At 48.8% G+C, this 15,730-nt stretch overlaps 1 long non-coding RNA gene across 1 annotated transcript; it reads left to right on the top strand.

The window, feature by feature from the left end:
- Nucleotides 1-483: 483 nt before the first annotated feature.
- LOC147578035 (uncharacterized) lies at nt 484-5,062 on the top strand. Its single transcript, XR_015254724.1, has 2 exons — nt 484-659; nt 2,829-5,062. It is a non-coding gene; the product is annotated as an uncharacterized LOC147578035 (long non-coding RNA).
- Nucleotides 5,063-15,730: the final 10,668 nt, after the last annotated feature.

The raw sequence follows: 15,730 nt of genomic DNA, 5'->3' as shown, positions 1-15,730 counted from the left end.
CCTCGTGGCCTCACCAGAGAATGTTCCAACGGCTGAGCCCCATCCTGCCCTCTCACCATTTCCAGCCCCTCTTTCCCAGACTGCCCTAGTCATTTTTTCTTGGAGGAAAAAATGACACGCAGACATCCAAAATTCAGGAGTGTGGGGCTGTCTACTGGGGTCATCTCCTTTCCTGCAGGCTAGTTGCTCTTGGGGGAAAAGTCATGTCCATAAGGTTATAAATGACTGGATCCCAGGATCCTAGTGAGCTCCAGAGAAGAAATAAGGGGAAGAAAGCCTAGTGGGGAAGGGAAAGGTTGAAGGATTCTCTACCTGAAAGATACCATCCCGGGGAAAGTTTTTTCCATGCTAATACTAGCCGGCATTTATCGAGAACTTACTGCGCAGTCAGCCACAATTCTAGGGGACTCAGGTTGTCTCAGTTATCACAGCCACTCAACAAGGTATGTACTTTTATGACCCCATTTTTTACAGATAAGAAACTGAGGCACAAAGGTGTTAAGTAACTTTCCCAGGAGCACACAGTTGATGGCTGGTGGAGCTGATTTTCCACCTCTGGCGTTCGACTTCAGAACCTGCGCACTAATGCTTACACAACGGTTTCCGGTTTGCACAGCGCATTTCCACCAGTTATCTCATCCGATTTGCATACCACACCTGTGAGTCAAGTTTTGCTCTCTGCGTTGGTTTCCTTCTTTATAAAATGAAGTTCACAGAGTGAAGAGACTCGCCCAAGTCCATCCAACGAATCAATGGTTGGTACTCATTGATTCATTCAAAAAAATGTTTATCGGGGTGCCTGGGTGGCTCAGTCAGTTAAGCGGCCAACTTAGGCTCAGGTCATGATCTCGCGGTCCGTGAGTTCGAGCCCCGCGTCGGGCTCTATGCTGACGGCTCAGAGCCTGGAGCCTGTTTCAGGTTCTGTGTCTCCCTGTCTCTCTGCCCCTCCCCCGTTCATGCTCTGTCTCTTTCTGTCTCAAAAATAAATAAACGTTAAAAAAAAATATTTATCGAACACCCACTAAGGGGTAGGCACAGCCACCGCCTTCAGGAAACCATAGGCTGTCCAGGGAGCTAGGCAATTACAATACAGTCTGACTTTTTTTATTGTTTCAATTTTTATTTTATCATTTTTACTAAAGTGTAACAATGCAGTAAGGCATGCAAATCAAAGTATGCAGTTCAATGAATATTCAATATGAACACATATGCATATACACATGCCTATGTGCCAACGTGCATAGGTATATATCCCTGAATCAAGGTATAGACTATTTCCAGTTCCACACAAGGCTCCTTGATACCAAGGTCACTGTTATTGTGGCCTGTTTTCACCATGAATCTGTCGCGCTGGTTTCCAACTTCACTGAAACGGACTCGGACAGTGCATACTCTTTCATACCTGGCTTTCCTTCCCCAACATTCACCCATGCTGCCGGTGTCATAGCTTTTTTTCCTTTGATTGCTGCACTGTTTGGTCCTGTTTGACCACACCCGTGCACGGCAGGCTTGCTCTCCGGGAAGCCAACTCGGAGGCAGATTCGTAGGCAGAATGGCTACTGAGAAGTGCCCTTGGGTTGACAGCTGCAGACAGGAGAGACAAGAAGCAGGACGGGGAGCGGGGAGATATTCAGAGTTTGGTGCAGACCCAAGGACCACCCCAGCCAACCCCACGAGGAGCCTGGAAGCTAAAACAGCCTGCGTTAGCCGTGCTGTGCGGCTGTGGCAAAGCGGCCGTCTGCGGCCCAGGCAGATCTGGAAGGGCCAGAGAGCCTGAAGGTTGGCTGCTGGCAGCCGTCCCAACAGCTGGGGCAAGCCCCACCTTGAAGAGGGATCTGGGCAGCACCTGGCCGTGCCCACGCTTTGATATATTTCTCCATTCTCCGGTTGATGGACATTTGGGTGGGTTCCACTTTGCACTGTTATGAATCATGCTGCTATGAACGTTCTTACAAATGTCTTTTGATGGACATAACCACTTGTTTCTGTTGGAGATATAACTAGGAACAGAATTGCTTGATCAGTCGTAGGGCATATATCAATTTATACTTTCACCAGCCATGTAAGAGAGTTTCCATTATTCCAACGCCTAGGATTAAAGTCTCTATAATTGTAGCCATTTTTGTGGGTGGGTATTTAGTGGCATCTCCTTATGGTTTTGATTTGCATTTCCCTGACCGGCTTAACACAGAGCCATCAAATATCTGCCTAAGCCACCGTGTCTGGTCAGCGTGCAGCCAAACTTGAACCCCAGGTAGTTGGTTCTAGAGACGCTATGTCTCTCCCCGTGCGTGTTTCCGCCGGGGAGTATCTATTTCTAAAGACTGAACTACTTCTGAAGCAATTGGTGACTCCCTCCCTGGGAGTCTGGTTTTGTGGTATGTATTTGTGTCCCCCTGGGGCAGAGGCTGACAGCCAGTCCCCACTTCCTTCTTGCTTCATACCCTTTCTGATCAGGTGTCTGATGACTATGTGCTTAGGGGAAAAGACAGTGAAACACAGGAGACGCCACTCAGGCTGCTGAGACTCCTTTTCGGGGTCTTCAATAATGTCATGAAGCAATTGAACTTACCGACACCGGAACTCCCGTAATGCAAACATCCTAAAGTACACAATGACAAATTTTCTTAGTATTTAAGCCATTTGAGTTAGTCTTCTGTTACTTGTAGCCAAAAACATCCTAACTCCCTCTTTCCCCCACCTCAGCTCCAACGGATTGGTACTTTTCTTCCTGGGGCTTCTCCTTACAATGTGGTCTTCTGGAAAATGCAAGAATGAGTCATTCTTGCAACGTTTATAGTAACATAGATTATTTCGATTCTATGCAGAGCAACTCTAAACGGTAGGATTCGTGTCAACTCCATTTCCTAGATGAGGAAACAACGGAAACAAATCTCAGCTTCCTGAGGACTTGAACATCTCAAAGGGTTCTTCCTAGCAATGACTTCATTTTTCAGAAACTACAGCCAAGAGCCAGAGAGAGGAAACATCTTGCTTATGGTCCCACAACTAGTGAGTAGAACACCTGAACTCGGTAGATCTTCATAGAAAACAGTTCTTTCCTTCCAAGAAATTAACATACAAATGTTCAACTGGGCACTCTGGGAAGCCAGAACACCCATCCACTCGACGCTTTAATTGCTCTATCAACAGTCTTCTGCTTCCGAGGATGCCAGTCGGAACGTCTCCTGCACATCTCACAGAGGACACATATTCTGACACCAAGGAGAAAATGAAAGCAACTCCCTGTCCAAGACTCATAAAGTCAGCGCCTCTGCATAAATATACAGGTTTCCCTGAAGCCGGAGACTCACTGAATGTCAGAGCTGGTGTACAGAGAACGGAGAGCTGAGCTGAGCTCAGGTGCCTTCCCTCCCCAACCCCCCCACCCCCCCACCCCCACCTCTAGGAGAGGGCAGAGGAGACTGGCTCCTGGCTCAGATTCCCCTAAGAGTGCTGCAGGCCTGGGTGGCTCAGTAGGTTCAGCATCCGACTCTGGACTTCTGCTCAGATCGTGATCTCACGGTTCATGAGATCGAGCCCTGCGTCAGGTGCTGTGCTGACAGCATGAAGCCTGCTTGGGATTTTCTCTCAATCTCTCTCTCTCTCTCTCTCTCTCTCTCTCTCTCTCTCTCTCTCAAAATAAACAAACAAACAAACAAAAAGGAAACAAAAAGAACTTCAGGTGTCTCTCGTGCTCTCAGAGCTCTGAAGCTCCTCAGATTCCATCCTCTTCCACCGGGACCCTGCTTCCCTCTCTTCTCTGGAGCCGCCAACATTCTCTCTTCCTTCTGGAGAGCTCAGTCACCCCATCCCCCCTGCTGGCTGTGAGGAAGTCACCATCTACCAGCTCCACAGACACACTCTTATTTGCTGCCCCTAAAATTAAGCCCTTGACCCTTCTGTTATGTGAGTCTTACTGGGCGATTTTAACACAAAGGCCATTTGGCTGAGAGGCTTTTGGCGTTACTGAGAGAAGAACAGACAGGGGGCCACTGCAGGGCCTACCTCACACAGCAGCTCCCAGGCCTTGTTAAGGACCTCGTACTTACCCAGAAGGCAAAGGGAAGCCACTGAGTCATTTTAAGCAGGAGTGCAGCAAGATCCCATCTGGGCTCTAGAAAAACCACTCTTGTGGCCAAGGGAAAGTTGGGAAGGACAAGGGACAAGACTAGAGACAAAGGGCAATCATTTGGGCTGCTTTGTCAGGTAAGGAGCTCCCTGTCACTGAAGCATGCAAACGAGATAGAGAAGCTATAAGGAAGATTCCTGCAAAGACACACGGTTGGACTAGCTCGTGCCTGAGGTCCCTTCCAGCTTGGAACCACCAAGAGAAAACCTCCCTGCCCCAACCCAAACTCCTCTCCTCTGAAGCTCACAAGCTGGGACTGCAGTGTCCCCGTCCATGCCTGAGTAGGTTTCTGTCTCCATGGCATATTTGAGGTGCTCAGCCAGTGCCCCCCATGGGGACAAGGGGCGGTCCCATTTTGTTGTGCAACAGCTCATAAATCCAGGAATTACAAACAAAGAGAATTCTGTTATAGGTATATGCCATTTGAAATACAATCTCTGTAAGGGCTTTATGTTTGTCATGAATTTTATAAATTGTTGCAGTAATTAACAGGGCATAAAACAGGCTTCCTACCCCATCCGGGAAGGCCTTCCTGAATGCTCCATTGTCAGATGTGCCTCTCAGGCCCTCAGAATGGCGGTGCCCTGGGTGATGCTGGGTGTGGGATTGAGGGTGGGGGCTGCAACCCTGGGAAAAACGCCTTCATTCACGGGCGGTAGTTTAATGGGCTCATTTTAGGTGGCTTAGAGAATGACATCAAGATTTATCTCCTGGGCCCTTCCCTCAATAAATTAGAATGGGGCCCGGGGCCCGGGAGACAATTAAGACCCTCTCCCACGTTTCCATCCAAAGCTGGGCAATGAGAAGTGTTTTCTTCGTTGCTCTGACTGCATGCGTTTGGGGGATTTTGCCACTTTTTTCCCCCTTGTTTTCTTTCTCTCTGGGAAAACCGTCAAGTGCTGTATGGAAAATAAAGACCCCAATTCATGAGCACAGGTTTGATTTCTTTCTGGAAAATAGTACCTTCTCGAAGTCTGAAATGACCCAGAGAGTTATTCCTAGCCCTCCCTGGAGAATGCTATCTCTCTCCACGTAGCTTTGCAGGATGTTGGGAGACCGTCAACAAGCTTAGTGTCCTTGGGACTCCCTCCTCCTGGCTTTTTCATTAAGGAATATTTCAGGCAGACAAAAAATATTTCAGGCATATAATTGGTATGAATAGTATTTATGAACCCACGATCTGGCTGAAAATAGAAAACATTGCAGGTCACAATGAAGCCCCCTGGCCCCTCTCCCATTTTCCAATAATGTGTCCTGTGGGATTTTAGCAGGGAAGGGACATGGTCAGATGAGATCGGGTTGCCCACTGTGACCAATCCACAGAGTGGGTCCATAGAGGAACCAAGGCTGGTTGTGAGACACCAGGCCGAACACCGGAAGGGTGTTCGATGGTCAGACCAAAGACCATAGCACTCCAGGCCCCACCCTGCACCCCTTAATGCTGAGCATGGAAAATCAACAGGTAAATGAAATTTGTGAGCGACAATGGCGATTGATCCCGGTATCTCACCTTTAATCAACCCGGTATTTTTCAAGCTCACTAAATCACCAAACCCTCCCCGTAACTCTTTATTTCATTCCAATTTGACATATAGGGAAAGGGATACTCAAGAGAATTAAATAATTTTCCCAAGACCGTGCTGTTGGTTTGGGGTCCTGGCTAATGCCCCTATAGCTCTTTCCTTGACCTTGAGTCACCCCGTAACACCTAGGACAGACCCTGGCACGTACAGGTTGTGCTCTCTCAGCACTTTCTGTACAAATGCATCACTCCTTCTACACATCCATCCTCTCTATTCTTTGGAGATGTAGTCATACATAGCCTGTGTCATTTTTCTGACGCTTTTGTACATAAAATCACTCACGATATGTTTTCTAACTTGGAAGTAAGCTCCTTGAAGGGGGGAGAGATCATGTTTCTTATCTCCTGGCACAAAATAAGAAATCATAATTATAATTAGATAACGGGCATAGGCTTCTACAACCAGAAGAGATATTTTTTGAGGACATCTGGTTAAATACCTTCCTTTTACAAATGAGGAGACTGCGATTTGGAGAGGAAAAAACAAACAAACAAAAATGCCTGGCCACGGTCCCTAGGGTGTGTGAGGAGGACGTTGTACATGTGTCCTGTGGCCACTTTCTCCCAGATTCTTTAGCCAGACCATATTAGAAACCTCCGGATGTGCCAGGCTCCAGGACGGGCACTGGGATACCACAGGCAACAAGATTCACACTGTAGCCCAGGGGTCACAGCGGCTTCGGGGACAGCCCCACTGGAAGAAGCCACACCACAGAAGAAAGTCGGGAGAGGCAGAGCCTGTGGGGAAGGGAAGAGCTGGTACCCAAAGTAAAGACTTTCAGCTTCTAATTTTACACTCTGGGGCAACCGAACACATTTCCCCTTTCTTGACCTCAAGCACTCCCAAAATCAGAGGAAGGGAACCAGAATCTCTTGGAACCTCTGACTTATAATGGAGAAGTCCTGGCTTCGAGAAGCCTGGAAGCCGGCTGTCTATTCTCCCAGTGAGTGCAGAAATCCCAGCCACAGGTCCTACCGAGCACTCCTAGGGTGGGACCCTCACTGTTGTTGGGCAAAGGTTTAGAGCAAACAGCCTTGGGGGAGAGAGATAGCATCTCTCCAAGAGTAGGGGCAAGTTGGTTTGTTGGCCCATCTAATACAGACAACACCTCCCCCAGGGCAAGGGTCAGGCAGGTTTGCAAGCAGCCAGCCTATTATCAAAGATTTCTTTCCCTAAACCCAAGCCTCCTCTGCTGTGAAGCACACCTCTGAGAAGTATAGCACCTATCCGGGCCACTTTGCATCAGCGCCAGGGGGCCTGAGGGACAAGAGGAAATTGACGTGCATGCGAGGCTTATGCTGCCTTTGTCTCTAACCCAGGAGTTACCCGTCCCCTCCCAGCATCCGTGAAATAGTGGAGGCTAACTCTGTAGGATAAAGTCTCAGACTCCTCTCCCTACTGTTTTCTAAAACAGCCCCTCCGGTGTTTGTGTTATTCCTAGACAGTCAAGTCCCTTCTTTTCAGTTTTGTTGTTTTGGTTGTTGTTAGAGCAGATTTAAGCTGGAGTAGCTTTAAGCTTTGTTAGAGTAGAGTTAAGCCTTTAGGGGCTGGCTGCAACCGTGTGGTGACCACCTGACCTGGTTTGTCCCACGTTGTCATTCCATTTATTCCTGCAGTCCTGGCATACCTATTAATAACACTCCTTTTCATTCCCAAAAGTGTCCTAGTTTGGATGGCACGTTATATGGACACCCTAATTAAAGGGAGCTTGAATGACCAATCTAGCCACCAGCCCCAGGGCGACAGTCCCCATATCCCTGTAGGATCTTCCCGCCAAAATGATAATGTACAAGGTGAGGCTTCATGCTCCAGTATAAAAACGTCATGGCTTTGGCAAGCTGTTTAACCTCTTTGTGCCTTGATTTCTTTACCTGTAAAGTGAGTATAATAATAGTGATGAGCTTTGGGAGTGAAGGTGGGGGGGGGGGGTGGGTCTGGAGCTGACAACCAAGAAAGAATTCTTGAAGACATCTTTGGTGCAAAAAGGTGATTTTATTAAAGCATGGGGACAGGACCCGTGGGCAGAAAGAGCTGAATGGCTGGTTTTATCCTATGGAGCTGGGGAGGTAAAATCAAAAGGGAGGCCTCCAGAGGGACTCTGACACTCTGAAGAGGACCTGAGCCCTTGTTATTGCCAAGCTAAGGTTCTTTTCCCTCTAGTAAGGCGTTAACATTAGGACAGTAGGGGGTTCCTGGAGAAACGCTATACTCTGTATTTGCCTCAAGTATGTATCAATGGGCTGCAGGTTGTGAAAAATGTAATTCTACCTGCCATTTCCTTCTTGCCTTTGTTCCCCGGATCACTATGGAGGGGTGATGTTGGGGCTCCAGGAAACTGAGTCCATAGGTTTCTGAAGATAAGGCTATTGATAAGATTGCCTTTTTCTTGTACTTTAGCAAGACATCTGTAAACTGATGGAGACTCGTGTCCTGCGCGACTGTGATCTCTATCCGTTAGCTATTTGTTCTCTTTCCTCTCCTTTGTCCCTGGGTAGCCGGGAGTGCCGGAGGAATGTCACACACACATCCCACCTGGCTGGTGGGGGGGGTGGGGAGGGGGAGGGATGCACTAGCTTACATTCTGTCCTCAGCCCACCCCAATCTCCCTCATCAACAGGATCTACCTCATAAGGTTATGTTAAGATTAAGTCAATGAATATATGCAAATGCAAAAAACGCAGGGCAATGCCTCACACCTGGTAAATATCATGTATTATTACCATTTGTGCTCTCATTAACTTTAGCACCGGCATCTTCATTTAACTACAAGATCCCCGACTTCTTTGGCCATTTGTCAGTAACCACTGATCTGGTTCAAGCATTTCACAGACCTAGAAAGAACCCTCAGTGGGTAGGCACACCAGGCCTGTGGTTCCAAGCAAGACCGTATTCCGTCCAGTTCTGGATGGCCGCTCACTTGGCTTCTCACGGGAGCCACGGGAGGGCTCGTCTGTAAGAGAGTCACAGAAGCGGGCAGTAAATAATTATGAATAAATAAGGGCAGCGTCCTGCCTGTAAATCTGTATCTAGTTCATGAATCCAAACTTTCACCATTTTGTAGGTACGTGGTGAAGGGGTGGGCGTATATCCATATACCTATGTTTTGCTAAGGGCTCTACTCCATATCTAAGAGGAAAAAGGGTGCTATTAATATATAGACCGGGACTATAGGCATAAACGAGGGCTGTGTGAGGCTAATCAGATCACTTGGTCAACTGGGAATAACACACACAACCGAACAGTTTGCCTTAGGAGCCCGCACGCTCCGGTGTCCGTGTCTCTCAGCAGACTTTGTTGGGTTGTGGGCAGAGAGCAGGAGTCCCTCTTGTTGTAACAGGCTCATGCCCCGGCCAAACAACTGAAGCGCAGGGCAGCATTTCAGTTACAAATCAAGCTCTCTAGGTCTTGTTAAGGTCCCTTCCAACTCTGCTGGGTTGGCCAGTGGGGGAGTCTCTGATTCTGTGCACTCTATAAAAGGCAGGACATTTTTATGGCCCTGGGGGACAATAAATGTTAAAACACCAAAGGTGGCAATATAACAAGTATGCAAAACATCCCGAATGGTCTTAAATCTCCGAGCAGCATGGCTTGTGTTTGATTGTCTTCGAGTCCTGACAAGTATAATGAATCGTCCAATATGCTCTCCACCAGGGCATCAGGGAGGAAGCGTTGAGCGTGTCAAGTATGAAATATTCCTCTTTTTAAAATTCATTTGTTTCCCCGTGAAACCTGAGCTGCCTCGCACACTCCAAGTGAGTGCCTGCACCCCTTGTGAGGAGAGCAACCTGGGACGTTGCTGTGCGCCTTTGTAAAAGAAAGACCTCTGGGATTCAGCCCCCAGGGCCATGAGCTGTAGAAGGTGGTCACCGGGCAGAATATTTGCCCCTTCTGCGAATTGCTGGTCAGACTGAGAGCTGACATCCTGTTGACTTCTCACATGGCTTTCCTTGACCAGGGGAGCTACAGAAATAATAGCAACAACAATAATAGCAGTTAGGTCTACGTTTTATTGTGCGGGTGTTTGTGACAGTTAGGTCCTCAGGGCAGCAGACACTGGGACAAGTTGGGGACATAAGTAGCATATTAGGGGCCATGTCTGTAAAAGTTAAAAAGAAGGAGCAGGGAGAGGTGGGCAGGGAAAGCCTTTAGACCAGGATATGGATCTTCTAGCACCTGGGAAAGGAAATCAGGGAGGAAGCAGGATTGGTGGGGAGTTGACCCCAAAAGCAATGCAGAACTGACAACAGACGGGCCAAGCCAATAGGGAGCTCTGCAGCAAAGATGGCCCGTGACAGGACCCCCACACTGGACAGAAATGGCCCAGACTCCAATAGCCCCAAGTGCCCAGTCGTTGCCTGGGGCTGCCCAAGAAGGACAGGGTCTCAGGTCAGAGGCTGAGGCAGATCCTGGAGGGGCTGCAGCTGGAGGCCTCAGACCTCCACGGCCACCACGGTATTATTCTACCTGTTTTAGCACGGACTGCATAACGGAGACCCAGAGAGGTAGTTGCCCAAGTGTACACAGCGAGTAAGCTGTGGAGAAGAACTTGATTTTGTACAGACCTGGTTTCAAAGGTCTGCCCCCTTAGAGCCATCCAGAAACACAGTGAGAAGGAGGCAGAATCTCACCGGATCCCAGAAGAACGGGCGGCACTTGGGGCTCTGGGGATAAACACCCCAGGGGGGGGGGCCGTCCAGGCTCCCACACAATCATGATGCATGGGAGAGCAGGGAGGGATGGCTTTCCGGGGGCACCTCTGCCTGGTGTTGGAGTCTAACCTGTAGCCACCATTCAAACGCGATGCGTGTTGGTGCCTCGTTACCAGGGGTTTCTGACCTACAGACACAGCGACTTCATCGCAACGTGAAGTGCAGAGTGTGGGGGCAGTGAGATCAATTCTCGCTCTCTGCCACCCTCCGGAGTGCAAGACGTGACCTCTCCCAGCCTCCCTGGCCCATGGTATCCACTCGTTTATGGACCACGCTTCCCAGAGGTCCCTTCCTCTCCTGTTCCAGGAACTAGACTGGGGGCTGCAGACACCTCCCCAGACAGAGGTACTCGGTAAGCATGCAGCTGACCGTGTACACAGAAAAGCTGCGAATGGAGGGCCCAAGACCAGCTTCCTCCTAGCTCCGTGTTTCTGAGCATGACACCTAGGCTGTGCCTGTCCTCACCTTGAACTTCTGGACACCCCAGTGCCCGACGGGCTCCAGCCCTTGCTGTTTGGCTCCAAGTCAACCCCTGGCCTAGCATCTGTGTTCCGTTCTCTCCTCCAGCCTCCTCGACCGGCCTGGATAGTTGAGAGCCTCATAGCATGGACACCGTGAAACCCTCCTGGATGAGGCCCAGAACTGAAGGTTCTGCTGAAATGCAGCCCCGAAGGTCTCCACCGCCCAAGTGCAGCTCACCTCTTATATGCTGAGATGGAGAACACTTCGAGGCACGAGAGTGCATCTGGCTGAGCTGAAATGAATTGGGTTCGGCATCTTACGGGCTCTGGAGTATGCGGTAGTCAGAACAGGAGTGTCTGTCCTTGAGCTGCTGTCAGAGAACCTACATTCACACCCAAGAGGACGGGATCTAACCGCTGACCAAGGTCTTCCCTGGGGAAGCAGATGGATGGAAAGGGTGTCAGCCTGGCATCAGGAGGACTTGGATTTCCATCCGCTTCCTCGGGAGCCTTGGGCAGACCACGTAGTCTCTGTGAGCCTCAGTTATCCCTTCTGCATACTACGACTAATCGTGTTTTTTTTTTTTTTAATTTTTTAAATGTTTATTTATTTTTGAGAGAAAGAGAGCGTGAGCAGGAGAGGGGCAGAGAGAGAGGGAGACACAGAATCTGAAACGGGCTCCAGGCTCGGAGCGGTCAGCACAGGGCTGAAACTCACAAGCCATGAGTTCATGACCTGAGCCAAAGTCGGACGCTTCACTGACTGAGCCACCCTGGTGCCCCCAACTCATCATGTTTTGAAGGTTAAAAAGCTACTGTACAGAAAGCTCGTAGCTGCTTTGAGTCACCAGATGATTCTAAGGTTTAGTGAGAAATAAATACAAAATGTCTATGTCGACTACACTTCAACAGCCACAACAACAACAACAAAGATCATCATCAACAATAAGAAGTCTAATAAAGGGGCAATTGGGCGGCTCAGTCGGTTAAGCATCCGACTTCGGCTCAAGTCCTGATCTCACGGCTCATGAGTCAGAGCCCCATGTCAGGCTCTGTGCTGACAGCTCAGAGCCTGGAGCCTGCTTCCCATTCTGTGTCTCCCTCTCTCTCTGCCCCTCCCCTGCTTGTGCTCTGTCTCTCTCTCTCTCTCTCAAAAATAAACATTAAAAAAAAAAGTCTAATAAAATACCTAGAGGACAGTAGGTACAAAATAAATTATGCTTGTTGAATGTATGATTATCTACTGTTTGCCAATAGTAACTCTTCATAAATAATCCCACGATGATTTCTATTTTATGGAACATTTACAAACCTGTTATCCTATTTGACCTTTCAACCTGGTCAACAAGACCCTTTGTGCCTCCATTTTACAGAGCTGTAAACTGAGATTTAAATGGCTGGCCTCCAGGTGCCTTGCTTAGGGTCACACTGCCCCACAGCCAAGAAACTGACTCTTTTTCCAGACCTTTCATCCCGCAAACCTGGCCTGTTTCCCTGCTTCTCCTGGCCCCCATCTCCCCATCGCACAGCTCTGTGAATTCCAGGAGACCAGAAATCCCATTTCCTATTGTGTTTGGAAACTAGGAGAACAGGCAGTTAAAGGGACAGGCCTCCGGTCATCCCCAGGCCAGGATAAGAGGAAGAACTGGTTTCTGTCATCGAGCCAGGCTTCCAGACGATGCTCTGAGGGGAGCTTGGCAGTATCTCAGGCAGCTGGGTTGAATCTCACACACGCCCTGAGAGGCAAGCTCAGGAATAAACTCATTTAACAGATAAGGACAATTCAATGCCAAGAAGGAAAAGAAATGCACCATGGTGATGTGCAAAGAGCCTGGACAGGGGATCAGCAGCCCTGAGGTTAAAGTCCCAGCGCAGGCATGGACACATCATGAGGCCATGCCTAAGTCCTAGCTCTCTTCCCACCTCAGTTTCTTCCTTCGTGATTTTCCTACGATTTACTCAGAAACCAACCTCTGGGCGAGCCCCTCACAATATCCACGAGCTTGGCCGCTTACAGAGCTCTGGTCCCCGGTGGCTCTCGCGTTCCAGGGTTACTAGTGACTTTCTTAGAACCTGGAAGACGCAGAGCCCATGTGAATATGTGGGTCCCCTACGGGGCCTTCCTGCCACTCAGATACACTATTCCAATCCAGGGGTAACAGCCGGTCTTCCTCTCCTTTCCCAGTGCGGGCTGGAAGCCTGATCACAGATCACACCTGTAATTTGAAGGTGAAGCAATAAATGGAATCCAGACAGGAGAGGGTAGCGTGGGGATGAGGGGCCGCCAGACCTGAAAGCGTGGCACTCGCATGACAAGGAGGCTGGGAGGCTTGCACTCCATCAGGCTCACATCCTGGGGGACGCAGGTGGCTTCCTTGAGGGGCTGCTGGAGGAAGCTGAGGTTCAGCTGTGCAGCGGGGAACCCCCCTCCACCTCCCCCCAGCCCCCGTACACCCTCAGTCCCCATCCTGCCATCCCGGCCTTGGGGCCTCCCAGGAAGTGCCCACGGAGCCATGCTCAAGGCGGCTTGCTACAGGGTCTTGTCAGAGAAGCAGGATAGTTTGGACCCTCCCCGCTTAAAGGTTACTTCGTTCACACTAACGGTCTTGATGGCTCAGTGATTCTTTTTTTTTTTTTTTTTTCAACGTTTATTTATTTTTGGGACAGAGAGAGACAGAGCATGAACGGGGGAGGGGCAGAGAGAGAGGGAGACACAGAATCGGAAACAGGCTCCAGGCTCTGAGCCATCAGCCCAGAGCCCGACGCGGGGCTCGAACTCCCGGACCACGAGATCGTGACCTGGCTGAAGTTGGACGCTTAACCGACTGCGCCACCCAGGCGCCCCTGGCTCAGTGATTCTTAATAAAAGCAAATGTGCGTCAGGATTTCTGCATGGTTTCTTCAGAAACCAACCACTCGGGGTGAGCCCAAGGGCTGACCCTCATAATCCCACACACCTATATAATTTTCAAAGCTCTGGTTATTGATATTTCCGTTTGTAAAAGAGTAAGCTAGGGTCTGCTGGTTCCAGAATTCATACTCATGACCCAGAGTCCAGTAAAGAGATAGAAACACCTGATATGAACAAGGACAAATTAATTAATTAATAATTAATTAATAATTGAAAAAATGATTAACTAGTAACAGTGATATCAGGAAGGGTGGGCGTGTTTCATGGTCTGAGTTACGTCTACACCACAGAGGCAAACATCAACAAGCCACGCAAGCTTACGTGTGTCTCAAATGTTAGGTACCGTGATGAGGTGTTGGAAATTCAACAACGAACAATATAGGCATAGCTCCTGTCTTCTTAGAGTTCAGGTTATAGTAAAAACACCTCATAGCTTATGGGAAAGCATTGAGAAACTCCAGCTTAGACACTGAAACTAAGCGGGACCCATTAGAATCACCCAGAATGCCTACAAAAAAAGGGATTGGCATATCTGAATCCCACCCCAAACCCAATGAGTCGGAATCTTGACAGGTGCTCGGGGAACACTCAGTACAAACCCCTTAATCTTACTGAGTTGTTTAGGGGAAGGGGGTACCGAGGAAGGCCTTCCAAAAGACCAATAATGGAAGAGCTCACCATCATTGCGTGCCAACTAGGTACAAGACACGGTGCTAAGCATTCTATATGCATTATCCCATTTTATACTCCAGCAACCTCTTACTATTACATTTGTTAATCACGTCAACCTTTTGGGTTATTATTTTCATTTCTATCTGTCAATGATTGAAATGAAGCAAAGAGCAGTTAAGTAGTCTGTCCAAATTCACAGTAAGTAACAGAACTTTTAGCCATTATACTATATAGCTATCCAACCTGGCCCCTGAGAAGTCAGTGGGAATTTTCCCAAAACCCCACTCTCTTCTCTCTGGCCATCTTCCCATTCTGCAGCTCCTCCTCTGTCTGAAAGAATAGCGTGTGCCAAGGCCCAGAGGTAAGAAAGAGCACAGACCATTCAAGGTGGCTGAGGGACAGAGAGTGATCATTGATGAGGCTGGATTATAAATGCTCAAGAAAAAGTAGGGCACAAAAGCTAGACCTAATAGGCTAAGGCTTTGACCTTCAGTCTAGTCCTCTTGATCTGCCTAGAAACACGCTTGTCCATTCCCTATACTGAGTGTCCCCGTCCCTGCCTATACCACAGCCATGACATAAAGATGCCTAAGAACCCCAAGTCAGGAAGCTGGCAAAGCCCACCTTCAACACACTTCAACTCCCCTCCAGCCCTGGGACACCCAGCTCGGAACCACTGATGCCCGGCCCCTCTTCCTCATCACCACTCTGCCTGGGTCTACCTTCTCGATGACAGCCTGTGGCCCAACCCCAGCTTTCTACGTTTCCCTCCTGTGTCCTTCACCTACTCATTGGGCAATTGATGTGATTAATGAATAATATAGTTAATTCACTTCTTAACTGTGACAAGTACCATGATGAAACAGAAAGAGCTTGTGTTTGGGGTCAGGAAAAACGGATTCAGGTCTTGGCTTTTCTGTTGACTAGCTCTCTGAACCTTAGACGACCCATCGAAAAATGGGATAATGCCTACCTCCTGTCCCCGCAAGAGTTGCTGAAAAGTGAAAGTGAAAAACCATTTGAACACTCTTTACAAAAATAATTTCAGTAAGCTTGAGGTTGACCACCTAACACCTGTCTGGCCCCTTAAAACCCCCTACTTCAGCTAAATCAGAGTAGTGGTCGTGTTTGGGATCTTTTTTAAGTTTATCTAAGTCAGTGGTCATGTGCGTTGGCTTTGGGATCAGAACTTCCTGCACCAGACTCAGACTCTGCCAGTACCTACCTGTGAGGCCTCAGACAATTTGCTTCGCTTTGCCGTA

Source organism: Puma concolor, chromosome C1, assembly GCF_028749965.1.
Source record: "Puma concolor isolate L17-30 chromosome C1, mPumCon1.1.hap2, whole genome shotgun sequence".
Taxonomy (NCBI): domain Eukaryota; kingdom Metazoa; phylum Chordata; class Mammalia; order Carnivora; family Felidae; genus Puma; species Puma concolor.
This window is presented reverse-complemented; position numbering and strand designations above follow the sequence as displayed.